Source organism: Canis lupus, chromosome 1 (assembly GCF_011100685.1).
Source record: "Canis lupus familiaris isolate Mischka breed German Shepherd chromosome 1, alternate assembly UU_Cfam_GSD_1.0, whole genome shotgun sequence".
Classification (NCBI taxonomy): Eukaryota; Metazoa; Chordata; class Mammalia; order Carnivora; family Canidae; genus Canis; species Canis lupus.
Window position 1 is genome coordinate 88,250,443 of NC_049222.1, and position 13,735 is coordinate 88,264,177.

The 13,735-nt window shown below is 38.9% G+C and overlaps 1 protein-coding gene across 8 annotated transcripts in view; it reads right to left on the reverse strand.

The window, feature by feature from the left end:
* The window catches only part of C1H9orf135 (chromosome 1 C9orf135 homolog), a 141,275-nt gene that overhangs the window by 11,297 nt on the left and 116,243 nt on the right, over positions 1 to 13,735 (reverse strand). The window lies entirely within an intron of this gene.

Below are 13,735 nucleotides of genomic sequence, written 5' to 3' on the forward strand. Positions count from 1 at the left end.
AGGATCAATGAGAAAGAATCAAATCACCTCAAATACTTAATAGTAAAATCTGAGAGCCAGAATGCTCATAAAGATGATTATTTCTATATTGTTGAGAGTTCTCCAGAGAGACAGAACCAATAGGAGATAGATAGACAAATGGATACATGGGATACATGGATACATGGATAGATAGATAGATGTTAGATAGATAGATAGATAGATAGATAGATAGATAGATAGATAGATAGATAGATAGATAGAGACGCTTGAGTGGCTCAGTGGTTGAGCGTCTGTCTTCGGCTCAGGGTGTGATCCCAGGGTCCTGGGATTGAGTCCCACATCAGGCTTCCCACTGGGAGCCTGCTTCTCCCTCTGCCTGTGTCTCTGTCTCTCTCAGAAATAAATAAATAAAATCTTAAAAAAAAGATAGAGAGATAGATACATACATACATACAAAGAATATCTACTTATCTATCTATCATATCTATCTCCTATTCTATTTTCTATATGTTTGGGACAAGAGTTGACCCTTGAACAATATGGGTCTGAATTGTGCAGGTCTATTTATAGACAGATTTAAAAAAAATAAATATAGTACAGCACTGTAAATATATTTTCTCTTCCTTATGATTTTCTTAATTACATTCTCTTTTTTCTAGCTTACTTTATTATAATAATACAGTATATAATACACACAACAAAATGTGTCAATCAACTGTTTATGCTATCATTGAGGCTTCTGTTCAACAGTAGTAGTTAAGTTCAACAGTAGTAGTTAAATTTTAGGTGAGTCAAAAATTGTATGTGGATTTTTGACTGCGTGGGGGGTGGTCAGTGCCCCCAATTCCCACATTATTCAAGGATGAACTCTGTATATATGAGTATATATGTGTGTGTGTGTGTTGACAGAGAGAAAGAGATCCTTCCTTCCTTCCTTCCTTCCTTCCTTCCTTCCTTCCTTCCTTCCTTCCTTCCTTCCTTTCTCTTACCTACTAGCAACTATATATTCCCCTCAATAAGCAAATGCTCTTGTATCCCAACCTGTGGGATGTAAGAAGCTGTGAAGCCCTGTGGAGCTATATAAGCAAATGCCAGCATGTCCTAAAATTGCCATTGGGGCCTAGGAAATGTAGTCCCTTAATGCTGGCAGAACACCATAAGACTCAGAACCAGAACTGTTTTGCCCATAAGGTACAAAATCATTCTATGTGTATATGTATAAAGTCAGCACACACATATAACACAAAATGCAATCTTTCAGGCCTTGTTTTAGATTGAAGAAAGCCACCATTTCTTTCTGAGCCCAAGTAATAGCTTTTCCTGTGGTTGGCTAACAGCTATATATTAGAACACCCTGACATAAACCAAAAAAACATTAGGGAGAGCCCCATGAGCCCTTCTCTCTTCTCTAAATTCACCTCCCACCCCTATTCATTTGCAGAATAATCTAAAACTCTTTCTTATTTTGGTCAACAGTCAATATAATAAGATAAACAAGGATATTCAGCAAATGGCCATTATTCTTTGTTCAGTAGATACTGAATTAGAACATTAATAGGACAAAAAAGAGAAAATTAAACAATAGATATGTTAAGATTCAAGGCAAATTCTAAAATAAAAGTCATAAAAAACACATCATTGAACCTGGGACATTATCTAGTTAAAACACTACACTCTTATTCTGGACTAAATGCTTATATGAGATTATTCCATGTGGCCAATTTAGATGGTACAGCTTTGCATGTTATTATTTTGTTGTTGTGGTTGTTGTTGTTGTTATGTTTTTAAAAGAGAACCTGAAAAAGAAAAGGACTGTATACGGAGTGAAATTATGGAAGATCATAGGGGTACAGAATGGAGCAAAGATACAAAGAGAAGATTTTGAAAAGAAGAGGGAACCAAAGCTAATTCAGTTCAGAGAAGTGATACTTCCTACAGAACCCCCAACCTGTTTTATTTTTTTTATTTTATTTTTTGTAATAATAAATTTATTTTTTATTGGTGTTCAATTTGCCAACATACAGAATAACACCCAGTGCTCATCCCGTCAAGTGCCCCCCTCAGTGCCCGCCACCCAGTCACCCCCACCCTCCTCCCCTTCCACCATCCCTAGTTCCCAACCTGTTTTAGATTCACTTTCTGTCTCAGTTTTGGGATGTTTTCAGCAAGTCATTCTTTCCCTCCTCTTCTTTTTAAGGGCCCTGGTCGACATCCCTTCCCAGGAAGCAAAAAACTAAAGGCAATTCCAGCCTTTGGGGTATTCCTGCATGTGAATGAGCCTAACTGAACAATAAAAGGCTCTTAAAGATGCTGTCCACCTCTGACTCCTAGCCAAGGTGCATTCTGGTCTTGAATGATATTCAAAGTATTTACCAATCAGTACAGTCACTCAGACTGAGCAAGTCCTAGAGGCAACTTATCAGGCAAGTATTAAACTTCCAGAAGGTCGAGATTGGGCCCACTCAACCATGAAGCACAGGAAGCCTAGGGCATAGAGCCCACAGTACTTTTGGGGACCCACCATTTCTTTAAAATCAGAATTTTCAGGATGCATCTAGTGTGAAAGTACTTAGTGCCACTAAATTCTACACTAAACAAGGGTTGAATTGTAAATTTTATATTATGTATATTTAACCATAATAAAAAATGCAGATGCCGTTTTGAAAAACTAACTCTATTAAATGGTAGCAACGCATAGCTAAGCCAGGAAATGTTGTGAGCCATTTAATATTCATAGACATCTTAGGGCAGGAACTGATGGTAGCTATTATACAGAAAGTTTTGCTTAAAATAAGGTACATATAAAACTCCAAAAGTACTTCCCAGGAAAAAAAATGAGTATTGTATGCTTTAATTTTGTGTAATAACACCCATTATTGAATACTACATCTGAAACGAATGATATACTCTATGTTGGCTAATTGAATTTAAATAAAATTTTTAAAAACACCCATTCGTACATTGATAATAATTTCAAGAGGGTTAATAATAACATGGTCATAGAACACGGCCGTAAAATACAATAATATAGTAATAAATAGGCAAGAAAACAAATGGCCTAAGAAATATATTTCTTTAACACGCTTTTAAGTCCACCCCCTGCCACCAAAAGTAAATATGATCCAACTTGGATTATATTGGTCTTTTGACCAATGCAGTTGTACAACCTATATTGTTTTGTTTTGATGGAAGAAGGAGCCCATGATGGCAAAAATCCCAGGGTCCAGGAAGTCACAATGCAGTCCTGGGTCCTAGGAGACCAGGCAAGGGGCCAGGGCCACTCAGGAAGCAGGATTCTGGGGAACTCAAAGTGAGAGAAAATTTCCCATCAGCACAGAAATATAGTATTTTAAAAATACTATAACTGTACCAGTGCATTGAGCCCCAGTGCTAGGACAGGTCAATCCTGCTTTTGCAGAGAATAATGTTAAATACATACAGCTCCTCATCATACTTACTGTGCAACATGGCAGGGATTCCTCAAAGTTAGTTTGGAATCCATGCCAGCTTTAAAACATAATTCTCTATTAAAAACTTCCTCAGCTTTCTGTCTCTGAGTGAACTAAGATATAGAACATTTTGGGGGTTCAAGCTACCCCTATGTCTGGAAAGATAATTCAACGGGCTGCTCTACTTAGGAAAATAAAATGGCACCTCACCCTTGATAATGACCAATCAGATGTACCCAAATGGCAGCTGCATGACTGGGAAGAGCTGTTAAACTCCAAAATGCTCCCACTGAGAGCGTGGTCATTTGATTGATTCAGTCCTTGGCATTACCTTTCTTTCCTGCTGTCCTGTAGGTTGATTTCCAACAGCCTTATTTACAATCCAGCCAACACTCTGGCTTACCATTTTTTTTTTCATTCTCTCAAGTCAATGGCTTTGATTCCGTTATAGAAATTCAGTCCCATGTCCACATCCTGGGTTCTATCATTCCCCAGAATTGTTCTACATCTGAAATTCCAATAAATTCCCATATATCTCCTTTGCTCATTACCTCTAATTCTTCCAGCTCTCACACCTCTTTACTATTGCCATGCTTGGGTTTTTTGTTTTGTTTTGGTTTGTTTTTTCTCAACATTCTCATTCCTTTGACTCTTCAACTTCCTGAGTTTGCTTTCTGCCTGAATTAATTCTTTTCCTTACTCATCCTGAGTGTGTCAGTCAAGTCTCCATCATTAAACTCAGCTCACTTGTCCCTTCTCCTAAAAGCTTATGTATCCTTTAAACAGGCAGCCTTGGACCAATTGTCTAATGTACCCTCTCTCTAACTTTTCCTCATTTTGGTTATTTGAGATAAGGATGGGGAAGCTTTTAAGAGAAGGTATCTTGAGGGGCAAGATGGCGGAAGAGTAGGGTCTCCAAATCACCTGTCCCCACCAAATTACCTAGATAACCTTCAAAGTATCCTGAAAATCTATTAATTCGGCCTGAGATTTAAAGAGAGAACAGCTGGAATGCTACAGTGAGAAGAGTTCGCGCTTCTATCAAGGTAGGAAGATGGGGTAAAAAGAAATAAAGAAACAAAAGGCCTCCAAGGGTGAGGGGCCCCGCGAGGAGCCGGGCTGAGGCCGCGGCGAGTGTCCCCAGGACAGGAGAGCCCCGGCCGGAGGAGCAGGATCTGCACCGACCTTCCCGGGCGGAAAGGGGCTCTCAGGGAGTTGGAGCAGGACCCAGGAGGGGCGGGGATGCCCTCGGGCTCCCGGGGACACTAACAGACACCTGCGCGCCAGGGAGAGTGCGCCATACCCAGCGGCCGAGCTCCCTAAAAGACTGCAGCACGCGCACGGCTGGACCCGGGAGCAGCTCAGAGGGGCTCGGGCGGCGGCTCCGTGGAGGGGCTGCGGGGCGGGAGCGCGAATCCAACAGAGCAGGCCGGGAGCACTGGGCGCCGGGACACAGCCCAGGATCCGGCCTCCCCCCTGGGACAGGCAGAGGCCGGGAGGGCCCAGGACAGCAAGGACGCTCCTGCCCGAGCTGAGCAGATCAGCGGCCCCACCCCGGAGCCTCCAGGCCCTGCAGACGGAGAGCTCCGGAGCTACTGCGGGGGCTGAATCCAGGGCTCCGGAGCTGGCCCCGCCACTGGGGCTGTTCCTCCTGGGGCCTCACGCCAGACGGGGGCAGAGCAGCTCCCCCAGGTGCTAACACCTGAAAATCAGCACAACAGGCCCCTCCTCCAGAACACCAGCTAGACGGACAAGTTCCAGCGGAAGTCAAGGGACTTAAAGTATACAGAATCAGAAGATACTCCCCCGTGTTTTTTTGGGGTTTTTTTGTTTGTTTTTGTTGTGCTTTTTGATTTGTTTCCTTCCCCGACCCTTTTTTCCCTTTCTTTCTTTTCTTTTTTTCTTCTCTTTTTTTTCTTTTTTTCTTCCTTTTTTCTTTTTTTCTCTTTTCTTTCCTTCTTTCTCTCCTCTCGTTTTCTCCTTTTCCCAATACAACTTGCTTTTGGCCACTCTGCACTGAGCAAAATGACTAGAAAGAAAACCTTACCTCAAAAGAAAGAATCAGAAACAGTCCTCTCTCCCACAGAGTTACAAAATCTGGATTACAATTCAATGTCAGAAAGCCAGTTCAGAAGCACTATTATACAGCTACTGGTGGCTCTAGAAAAAAGCATAAAGGACTCAAGAGACTTCATGACTGCAGAATTTAGAGCTAATCAGGCAGAAATTAAATATCAATTGAATGAGATGCAATCCAAACTAGAAGTCCTAAAGACGAGGGTTAACGAGGTGGAAGAACGAGTGAGTGACATAGAAGACAAGTTGATAGCAAAGAGGGAAACTGAGGAAAAAAGAGACAAACAATTAAAAGACCATGAAGATAGATTAAGGGAAATAAACGACAGCCTGAGGAAGAAAAACCTACATTTAATTGGGGTTCCCGAGGGCGCCGAAAGGGACAGAGGGCCAGAATATGTATTTGAACAAATTCTAGCTGAAAACTTTCCTAATCTGGGAAGGGAAACAGGCATTCAGATCCAGGAAATAGAGAGACCCCCCCCCCCCAAAATAAATAAAAACCGTTCAACACCTCGACATTTAATAGTTAAGCTTGAAAATTCCAAAGATAAAGAGAAGATCCTTAAAGCAGCAAGAGACAAGAAATCCCTGACTTTTATGGGGAGGAGTATTAGAGTAACAGCAGACCTCTCCACAGAGACCTGGCAGGCCAGAAAGGGCTGGCGGATATAAGCAAGGTCCTAAATGAGAAGAACATGCAACCAAGAATACTTTATCCAGCAAGGCTCTCATTCAAAATGGAAGGAGAGATAAAGAGCTTCCAAGACAGGCAGCAACTGAAAGAATATGTGACCTCTAAACCAGCTCTGCAAGAAATTTTAAGGGGGACTCTTAAAATTCCCCTTTAAGAAGAAGTTCAGTGGAACAATCCACAAAAACAAGGACTGAATAGATATCATGATGACACTAAACTCATATCTCTCAATAGTAACTCTGAATGTGAACGGGCTTAATGACCCCATCAAAAGGCGCAGGGTTTCAGACTGGATAAAAAAGCAGGACCCATCTATTTGAGTCTATAAGAGACTCATTTTAGACAGAAGGACACCTACAGCCTGAAAATAAAAGGTTGGAGAACCATTTACCATTCGAATGGTCCTCAAAAGAAAGCAGGGGTAGCCATCCTTATATCAGATAAACTAAAATTTACCCCGAAGACTGTAGTGAGAAATGAAGAGGGACACTATATCATACTTAAAGGATCTATCCAACAAGAGGACTTAACAATCCTCTATATATGCCCCGAATGTGGGAGCTGCCAAATATATCAATCAATTAATAACCAAAGTGAAGAAATACTTAGATAACAATACACTTATACTTGGTGACTTCAATCTAGCGCTTTCTACACTCGATAGGTCTTCTAAGCACAACATCTCCAAAGAAACAAGAGCTTTAAATGATACACTGGACCAGATGGATTTCACAGATATCTACAGAACTTTACATCCAAACTCAACTGAATACACATTCTTCTCAAGGGCACATGGAACTCTCTCCAGAATAGACCACATACTGGGTCACAAATCGGGTCTGAACTGATACCAAAAGATTGGGATCGTCCCCTGCATATTCTCAGACCATAATGCCTTGAAATTAGAACTAAATCACAAGAAATTTGGAAGGACCTCAAACACGTGGAGGTTAAGGACCATCCTGCTAAAAGATGAAAGGGTCAACCAGGAAATTAAGGAAGAATTAAAAAGATTCATGGAAACTAATGAGAATGAAGATACAACCGTTCAAAATCTTTGGGATGCAGCAAAAGCAGTCCTAAGGGGGAAATACATCGCAATACAAGCATCCATTCAAAAACTGGAAAGAACTCAAATACAAAAGCTAACCTTACACATAAAGGAGCTAGAGAAAAAACAGCAAATAGATCCTACACCCAGGAGAAGAAGAGAGTTAATAAAGATTCGAGCAGAACTCAACGAAATCGAGACCAGAAGAACTGTGGAACAGATCAACAGAACCAGGAGTTGGTTCTTTGAAAGAATTAATAAGATAGATAAACCATTAGCCAGCCTTATTAAAAGAAGAGAGAGAAGACTCAAATTAATAAAATCATGGGGATCCCTGGGTGGCGCAGCGGTTTAGCGCCTGCCTTTGGCCCAGGGCGCGATCCTGGAGATCCGGGATCGAATCCCACATCAGGCTCCCGGTGCATGGAGCCTGCTTCTCCCTCTGCCTGTGTCTCTGCCTCTCTCTCACTGTTTGCCTATCATAAATAAAAAATAAAAAAATAAAAAAATAAAAATAAATAAAAATAAATAAAAATAAAAAAAAATAAAATCATGAATGAGAAAGGAGAGATCACTACCAACACCAAGGAAATACAAACGATTTTAAAAACATACTATGAACAGCTATACGCCAATAAATTAGGCAATCTAGAAGAAATGGACACATTCCTGGAAAGCCACAAACTACCAAAACTGGAACAGGAAGAAATAGAAAACCTGAACAGGCCAATACCCAGGGAGGAAATTGAAGCAGTCATCGAAAACCTCCCAAGACACAAAAGTCCAGGGCCAGATGGCTTCCCAGGGGAATTCTATCAAACGTTTAAAAGAAGAAACCATACCTATTCTACTAAAGCTGTTTAGAAAGATAGAGATGGAGTAATTCGTTCTATGAGGCCAGCATCACCTTAATTCCAAAACCAGACAAAGACCCCACCAAAAGGAGAATTACAGACCAATATCCCTGATGAACATGGATGTAAAAATTCTCAACAAGATACTAGCCAATAGGATCCAATAGTACATTAAGAAAATTATTCACCATGACCAAGTAGGATTTATCCCTGGGACACAAGGCTGGTTCAACACTCATAAAACAATCAATGTGATTCATCATATCAGCAAGAGAAAAAACAAGAACCATATGATCCTCTCATTAGATGCAGAGAAAGCATTTGACAAAATACAGCATCCATTCCTGATCAAAACTCTTCAGAGTGTAGGGATAGAGGGGACATTCCTCAACATCTTAAAAGCCATCTACGAAAAGCCCACAGCAAATATCATTCTCAATGGGGAAGCACTGGGAGCCTTTCCCCTAAGATCAGGAACAAGACAGGGATGTCCACTCTCACCACTGCTATTCAACATGGTACTGGAAGTCCTAGCCTCAGCAATCAGACAACAAAAAGACATTAAAGGCATTCAAATTGGCAAAGAAGAAGTCAAACTCTCCCTCTTTGCTGATGACATGATACTCTACATAGAAAACCCAATAGTCTCCACCCCAAGATTGCTAGAACTCATACAGCAATTTGGTAGCGTCGCAGGATACAAAATCAACGCCCAGAAGTCAGTGGCATTTCTGTACACTAACAATGAGACTGAAGAAAGAGAAATTAAGGAGTCAATCCCATTTACAATTGCATCCAAAAGCATAAGATACCTAGGAATAAACCTAACCAAAGAGGTAAAGGATCTATACCCTAAAAACTATAGGACACTTCTGAAAGAAATTGAGGAAGACACAAAGAGATGGAAAATATTCCATGCTCATGGATTGGCAGAATTAATATTGTGAAAATGTCAATGTTACCCAGGGCAATTTACACGTTTAATGCAATCCCTATCAAAATACCATGGACTTTCTTCAGAGAGTTAGAACAAATTATTTTAATTAAGATTTGTGTGGAATCAGAAAAGACCCCGAATAGCCAGGGGAATTTTAAAAAAGAAAACCATAGGTGGGGGCATCACAATGCCAGATTTCAGGTTGTACTACAAAGCTGTGGTCATCAAGACAGTGTGGTACTGGCACAAAAACAGACACATAGATCAGTGGAACAGAATAGAGAACCCAGAAGTGGACTTTGAACTTTATGGTCAACTAATATTCGATAAAGGAGGAAAGACTATCCATTGGAAGAAAGACAGTCTCTTCAATAAATGGTGCTGGGAAAATTGGACATCCACAGGCAGAAGAATGAAACTAGACTACTCTCTTTCACCATACACAAAGATTAACTCAAAATGGATGAAAGATCTAAATGTGAGACAAGATTCTAGCAAAATCCTAGAGGAGAACACAGGCAACACCCTTTTTGAACTCGGCCACAGTAACTTCTTGCAAGATACATCCACGAAGGCAAAAGAAACAAAAGCAAAAATGAACTATTGGGACTTCATCAAGATAAGAAGCTTTTGCACAGCAAAGGATACAGTCAACAAAACTAAAAGACAACCTACAGAATGGAGAAGATATTTGCAAATGACGTATCAGATAAAGGGCTAGTTTCCAAGATCTATAAGGAACTTATTAAACTCAACACCAAAGAAACAAACAATCCAATCATGAAATGGGCAAAAGACATGAAGAGAAATCTCACAGAGGAAGACATAGACATGGCCAACAAGCACATGAGAAAATGCTCTGCATCACTTGCCATCAGGGAAATACAAATCACAACCACAATGAGATACCACCTCACACCAGTGAGAATGAGGAAAATTAACAAGGCAGGAAACCACAAATGTTGGAGAGGATGCGGAGAAAAGGGAACCCTCTTACACTGTTGGTGGGAATGTGAACTGGTGCAGCCACTCTGGAAAACTGTGTGGAGGTTCCTCAAAGAGTTAAAAATAGACCTGCCCTACGACCCAGCAATTGCACTGTTGGGGATTTACCCCAAAGATACAGATGCAATGAAATGCCAGGACACCTGCACCCCAATGTTTCTAGCAGCAATGGCCACAATAGCCAAACTGTGGAAGGAGCCTCAGTGTCCATCAAAAGATGAATGGATAAAGAAGATGTGGTTTATGTATACAATGGAATATTACTCAGCCATTAGAAATGACAAATACCCACCATTTGCTTCAACGTGGATGGAACTGGAGAGTATTATGCTGAGTGAAGTAAGTCAATTGGAGAACAAACATTGTACGTTCTCATTCATTTGGGGAATATAAATAATAGTGAAAGGGAATATAAGGTAAGGGAGAAGAAATGTGTGGGAAATATCAGAAAGGGAGACAGAACATAAAAACTCCTAACTCTGGGAAACAAACTAGGGGTGGTGGAAGGGGAGGAGGGTGGGGGTGAATGGGTGATGGGCACTAGGGGGGCACTTGACAGGATGAGCACTGGGTGTTATTCTGTATGTTGGTAAATTGAACAACAATAAAAAATAAATTTATTTTAAAAAAAAAGAGAAGGTATCTTGCTGAAATTGAGGCGAGCCATAATAAATATCCAACTTAAGAGGTGGAGTTTCAAGGAAATAGCTTGTAATTCTCTTTCATTTCTCTCCTTAAAAATGATACCATAGCTTTCTAATACTCTGTATTTATTTACTCATGTCTAGAGCTATGGGATGATAACTTGCATTCACTTTAGAATTCCTATAACACTATCCCACTTTGTGCAAATATTAATTTAAAAATATTAAAAATGATAATATAAAAATTAATAGTTTCAATTCATGCAAAATATTTGAAATATGAGCCCAAATATTTTTAGATTTCTTCAGGAACTCCAAAATTGCAAACATGATAGCCTGAAAATGGTGTACTGTATTTATGCTAAGTCCACACGGTGAAGTCTCTAGCAAGAAAAAAATATTCTCTTTCTTTTGTCAATATTTTATGAATCATACACTTATTTATGTGCACAGTAACTTTTATGTCAGAGTTCAGTCACTATTCTACTATTATTTAACCATTTGCTGTTATTATGATTTAATTTTTTTGGTATCCTATAACAATGTAACAACATAAGCATTCATTGAATGGGGGTGCTAGGAGCAGTGCTAAAAAACATGCCTCAATATCAATTACTTTGGCAAAGAACTTGAAGGTGAATGAACAAAACTCTAAATAAAGCCAAATAACTGCCATGGTGTGTTGTGCTATTAATGTGGAAACAAGCAACATGAGAAACGTTAGAAGTATTGCTAAAAAAATTAAAAGCATGAATATACAACACAATGGCCAAAGATTTATGCACCTTGAGAATATATCTCACGTTCTTTGCCTTTACTTCTGTGGAGAAATTAGTCCTTTGACATGGGTTTTTAATTATGTGTCTTGCAACTTAGGGATGCAGCCAGATCCCATGTATGTAAGGAAATGGGCCTGAATTGCATTTTTAAAAAATATATTTGTTTCCTTGTGGTTTTTCAGAATATAAGCAATCATGCTTGTTGTATTAGAAAATTCTAAACTGTGTAAAGATGAAGAAATCATCTAGAATTTCACCATCCATTGGCCAACCTTACTAGCATTTGACAGTTTCTTCAGGTTTTTTTCCTCTATATTTTTACCTAGTTTATACATATATGATATTTATATATTATACTAATACAATACATTTTATATGTATACAATTTTGTATCCTAATGTTTTTCTTAACCTTAAATCAGGATTTATCAGAACACATCAATGAACATTATAAAGGCTACAAAATATCTCATCACACAATTATAACATATTTAATAGTACTACTGTTAATGCTAAAACATTAGATACTTTCCAAGTTTTGCCATTACAAATAATTCAGTGATGAGTATCCTTGGATATAAATTTTATTCGTAGTTATTTTTCTCTGAGGAAGTCTCTTAAAAGGAAAATTATTATTTTTTTTTTTTAATTTATGATAGTCACACAGAGAGAGAGAGAGAGAGAGAGGCAGAGACACAGGCAGAGGGAGAAGCAGGCTCCATGCACCGGGAGCCCGATGTGGGATTCGATCCTGGGTCTCCAGGATCGTGCCCTGGGCCAAAGGCAGGCGCCAAACCACTGCGCCACCCAGGGATCCCTTAAAAGGAAAATTAGATCAAATAGTATCTTGATACGTATTGCCAGATTCCTTTCCAGAAGGATTAAAGCAATTTACAGTCTTCCTGGGAACAAATAAAAGTACTCATTTCATCCCATCTTTACTCTTTAAATATTATTATTTTTAAAAATATTGCCAATTTTAGTAGCAGAAAATGTTTTATTGTTTTAATTCACATTTTTTATTAATTTGTCAGTTGGGGTTTTCCCTATATGTATTAGCTAGTTACTTACATTTCTTATTTTGTAAATTATCTATATATTGTCCTTTGCTCTTTCTCTAGTGTCTTAACAATTTTCCTGCCAATATGTATAAATTCTTTACCTATCAGGCATTAATCCATAATTTATCATATTTGCTTTCTTTATGGTTTAAATGTTCTTTTTAAATGAGAAAAAATAAATAAGAACACAAAATTTAGTATAGTGTCATGAATCTTATACTTCACTAAGTTGGTTTTATGATGATTTCAAAAACTTTTGATTACTCTCATCAGTTTATTCTTTCAAGTAACTCTTATAATTAGAGTTCTAATAGAAAACAAAATCCATTGGGATTTTTAATATAATTACATTTATGAATTTAATTCATAATTAATTTAGTTTTCCAGTCTTCTAAAATGGTTATTTCCTTGCAGTCAAGATTTCTGTCTCAGTTATCTTTGAGAGTACATTTTTAAAAATAAACTTAATGGCTTCAAACAAGAATTTATTGTTATCTTCCTGGAATCTCTCATGGGTTGTGGTCAGATAGCAGCTGGAGCTGTAGTTCAGGCTCATCGAGGCTGGATGCTCAAGGCTTCCTCATTCATGAACCAGGCTCATCAGTGTTCCTCCTCATGGCCTCTCCTCCCAGTAGAGTAGCCTGGATTTCTTACATGGTAGCTCAGGGCTCCAAGACTTGGAAGCAGTGTTCTTCAATCTAGCCTAGACCTGCCATAGTGTCACTATTGTCATGTTCTATTGATCAAATCAGTTACCTGACAGCTCAGATTCAAAAGGTGGAGCTTCAGTCACCTTGTCCCGGGGAAGGGGCTTGTGGAAAGGCCATCATCTTTGGAGACAAACTACCACATCTTCTTCATTGATCTTTATTTGATTTAGAATTTTCTTCACAAAAGTATTTGAAATTTCTGTTGCTATAGTAATTCGTGTTTTTTTCTTTTATCGTTTACTAAACAGTTAGTGCTGATAGGAAGCAAAGATTGTTTTTGATATACTTATTTTGTATTCAATTGCCTAACTAAATGGTCTTATTTCTTCTAATTACTTCTCAGTTTAAGAGTCTCATGCTCTACTGACTGAGCTAGCTGGGCTACTTCTCAGTTTAATATCTTAGTTCTCCTAGGAAGATAATCATATGCTCTTAAAATAAAGATGACTATTTCCTCCTCTTTTTCAATAGTTAAATCTCTTACCCATTGT